A 4,999-nucleotide genomic window follows, 5' to 3' on the forward strand; every position below is an offset into this window, starting at 1 on the left:
TTGGTTCTCTGCATATGACCTAATTCGTTGATGAGAAGAAGATTTCTTCAGTGGATTTCATTGGAATTAAATGGTAGCATACAAGTTTTCTTGTGAAGATAATGGAATTTCTGAGTGATATAATATCTTATTTTTATGCAATCTATTTACTTCTATTAAACTTGTACGGAGAAATATAAAAGAGAGGGTAGTATGTTTCTTTTCCACAGCAGTAGTGGCATCCATGAAAAGAAAAGTTTCTTTTTCTTTGGTTGCTTTTCCTTTTCCTTCCTTCTCATGTTTTGCTTTTGCTTTGGAGTTTTTTTCTTTTAGACATCAACTGTTCCTATTTTCTTTCTTAATCGTTGATTTGGGGACCACTTACTTTTTAGACTTAGGATTATTTCAAATCAAGGCCGGACAGATGCAACGCGTGGAAGAGAAAAAAGTAGCGGCATATGAAAGTAAAAGGGTGAGGGCTACCGAAAAAAGTCCAGCTTAATAGATAATTATCTAACCGTGGGGCCTATCTAAATGTATGTGCTGTATGTCCACTCCGTTCATCGGTTTTTCTAGCTCATTTTAAATGGTCTAAGAGATGAAGCAAATCTAAATCTCAAGTGGACCACACCATAGGAAATAGTGGTCATTGAATGCTCACCGTTTAAAAATGTCTAAGGCCCACTGTAATGTTTATTTGACATCTAATCTATTGACAAGGTCACACAGACATGAATGAAGGAAAAACATAAATATCAACTTGATTTAAAACTTTTGTGACTCACAAAAAGTTTTTAATTGTCAATAAAAGTTTTTGTTGTATGGTCCACTTGAGATATGGATGTGCTTATTTTTTGGACCATGCCTTAAAATGAGCTGGAAAAACTGACGGACAGAGTCAGTATATAACCTATACATCAAGGTGGGCCCATTGGTGGTCAGGGACTCACCCACTGAGCTGTTACCCGGACTCACCTTACCTGGCCTGCAAAGAAGGCGGTATTGGTAGGGCTGAAAGTAGGTGGGTTGGGTTGGGTTGGGTTGGGTTGGGTTGGGTCGGGTTAGTCCTCAACCCTAGCCCAACTCAACGTTGCTATACCTTGACCCTAACCCAACCTCAGGTTAAGAATTCTCAACCCAAGCCCAACCCGAGTGGGTTCGGTTGGGTAGATATACGATAATATTTTCATTATTACATTAGTCTACTATATTTTCAACATAAATTTTATTTTTTATACCTATAAATTTATTAATTATATATATAGTTATTTATCGTTAAAAAAGAAAAAAAAAAACATTTTTTTTCTAAACAAGCAAGATAAAATATAGGATAACTACTCCTTTAAAGTCGTATTGTGTATCAAGCAATCCATTTGGAAGAGAGAAATTAGGTGTATCTTGTTAGATTGAGTCATTGGAAATGACGTGCACCAATGAAACCCAACGGCATTGGGATTTTCTATGCCTTTAACACAGACGATCTGCACTCAATTATAATTAACTAATAAGGAACTTATATACTGATCGAGTTCGGATTGGGTCGGGCAAACCTGAGACCTCAACCTGAGCCCAACCCAAGTTTTATCGGGTTGGTGTTTGTATGGCTCAAGCCTTAGACCAAACCCGATACATCCTACCCAAGCCCAATCCAATGTCGGGTCGGTCACGAGTCGGTCGGGTTGAACCCGCCCAACTTTCAACCCTCAGTATTGGTGTGGGTTAGGAGATCGAGCAAAGCTCTGTAATGGGGGCCACCTAAATTTCTTTGTGACATCCACTCCAGCTATGAATTGGGTGAGATCATGTTAAAATGGGATCCACAAGGTGGGGATTGAAAGTCCACGAAGTGGGGATTGAAAGTCCACCATTAAAAACTTCTTATGAGCTGGAGAAGTTTCGGATCAAGTTGATATCAACTTGATCCGAAACGTCTCTAACTTTCAAGAAATTTTTAATAGTGAACGTTAAATCCCTACTTTGTGGTCCACTTAAGACCTATACCTGCCTCAGTTTTTCTTAATAATACCTTAAAATAATCTGAGAATAATGATTAATAGTGTGGATAAAAACTTTTTGGGGCTAATAAAAGTTTTGGATCAAGATTATCTTTATTTTTTTCCCTTCATCCAGGTCTGTATGATCTAATCAACATATTGGATGTTTAAAAAATAGTATAGTAGGCCTTAAGAAGATTTTAGTGGTGGATATTCTATCACTATTGTTTTCCTGTGTTTATGGTCCACATGATATTTATATCCCTCTCATTTTTGGTATCAAGCCCTAAAATGATCTGTAAAAATGGATGAACAGCATGGATGAAACACATACATCATGGTGGGGCCCACAGAGTACCGACCACCAACGAGGGGCTAGTGGCAGGGGAGTAGCCAATTCGTTTCTGGAAACTTCCTCCTCCATTTCCTTCCTTCCGGAATTCAGACACGGATTTCCTGCAAAAGGGAAGTTACTGCGCTGTAACCTAGGTGGGGCCCACCGTCGTGTTTGTGAGACATCCACTCCATCCATCCGTTTTGTGAGGGAGCTCATTTTAGGAGCCAGATCTAATAGTCAATTGCGCCGAAAATGTGAGGATTGAATGTCGGGCCACAAAAGTTTTGAACCAGGATATTTTACCTCAAGCTATCAGAGGCTCATGGGCTAAGGTACTGTGGTTCTTCCATTAATGGTGTCACGCCCCAAACCCGGAGATCGGATTCACAGGAATTCCGATCGCCGAATCCGGTACCGACAGCCTCCGTAGTACCCCATTCTCAGATCCTAGCGTCCATACGCCAGATTCTGATCCTGGGATCCTACAAGGAAGATTTTTTTGTACATTTAACTCGTAATAAGCATAACCACAAGATTACCCAATTCACAAAGGCAACATCATCATCATATATCCACTAATATAATCATTTGAGTACAATGCTAAAAGGGAAATACATAAATCGAAAATCAAGCTCCAGAAGACCACTCTACGCTCTAAGCTCAACACTGCTACAACCTAACATCACTTGCACGCATCTATCGTGCATAAGCTTATAGAAAGCTTAGAGGATGGTGTAAGTGTGTGCACAATGTAAGTGCCAAGTATTCAATACAATTTCATAGTCATACAATACCGGAAATACTGGTAATCCATAAATCGTACAATGTCGGAATAAGCAGAAATACTAAGAAGATCATGAATTATCAGAGTAACCAGAAATACTGACAAGATCACAAATCATAAGATAACAGAGTAAGCGAAAATACTGACAAATTCATGATTCATTCAACATTAGAATACGCAATACAAATCAACTATGCAAATGATAAGTCATAAAAAGCCAAATATCAGATGCCGAGGATGCGATGCAATATACAATTCCTGATGAGTTCACGAATAACGTCAACCATATCTAGACCATATAAATGCAGAAACGCAGTAACCTAAAATGTCGTATGCCGCGAATGTCATGCAATATGCAGTGCAAATGGGATGACCATACTGGAGTGTGAAGTCGGGATGATAGTACGTAATATCGCAGGCTATGGGGTCCATCACAAGGGACTTCTATCCAAACCAGTCCTATACCTAAATTTGGATAGTCAGACTCAATGTGGTAAACTCCTGATCTCAGGTTAGTCGCGCATCCCAACCGAAATCTTGGACATTGCGAAGTCACACGTAATAAATAGTTGCGCACCACCAACCCGAGTGAATAGTGAATGAATGAATGCATGAATGAGTATGCAAATCCTGCTCACTAAATCCACATATCAGTACAGTTCATCTCTGGGATCATCACCGGGGTTTAGTACACTCTAAATGGCACTGCCGCTCTCCTAGCCGCACAGTCCAAGTGACGTAAGAAACCTCACTATCCGCCTGCCCAATAGCCTGCCAATACCTATCCGGCACGTCGATAGCGGACCCATTTACGAGCTGGTCAAACGCAGCCTAGTATTGCTCCCTACCCTCGGGCGGGTAAGGCCACACCCCCTCCCAACCGACCACGACACAGTGGGAGACGCGACCTCTTAGAATTCGGCACTCGGGTGCTCATGTATCCACTCGGTCTCGACGTTAAGGCGTCTCCTGGCTACGAAGGTTTAGGAATTTTCACCCAGGGATATCTATAACGCCCGTATGCTAGAATCAAACATTTTCGGTATCCCATTTGGTCATCCATGATATGCCTATGGAGGCTACTGCTCTGATGTCGCTAGGGCATACAATAATCATAATGTGAGATGCATGAGTCATACAATCCAGTTATGCATTAATCCTGCGCATACCGCGTGCTCATGTGAGATAACCTCCGCCTATTAGGAAGTCTTATAACAACATGCTCAATGATATATGCAATGATCAACCGCATCTCATAACAAACATGCAGATGATGCGTATGGGCATGTATCATGATGCTATGCTGTCACATGCTCATAATCAGTATCAATAAGAGGCATCGACAATCGGCCTCAATAATGTGGACATTTAACCAACATCGCCCCTAAGGAATGACTCACATAGAGCCTAACATATAGTGGACTTATGGCCTCACACAAGGGCCAAATATATACAACACTATGGGCTTCACTCAAGAGCTTAACACATCACGATGAGCCTTTCGCATGGGCCTAACATACATCACAATGGCTACATCGCCTAGCCCTCAAATGCATCACAATGAGCCTCAACTATGGGTCGCATATACATCATATAGGTCTCGACAATTGGCCTCGACAATTGAAATCGGCCTCGACAATCGAAATTAACACTCGGAATCGGCCTCGCCTCGACAATTGGAATCGATCGATATTCAGAATCGGCAAATCGGTCATATTAATCGGAATCGCTAATAGGTCAAGACAATCGAAATCGATTGATAATCAGAATCCGCAAATCGGTCACGTCAATCGAAATCGGCAATCGGTCACGACAATCGGAATCGATCGATAATCAGAATCGGCAAATCGGCCACGTCAATTGGTCACGACAATCGGAATCGATCGATAATCAGAATCGGCAAAT

The sequence above is a fragment of the Magnolia sinica genome, chromosome 10 (genome assembly GCF_029962835.1).
Source record: "Magnolia sinica isolate HGM2019 chromosome 10, MsV1, whole genome shotgun sequence".
NCBI classification, from domain to species: domain Eukaryota; kingdom Viridiplantae; phylum Streptophyta; class Magnoliopsida; order Magnoliales; family Magnoliaceae; genus Magnolia; species Magnolia sinica.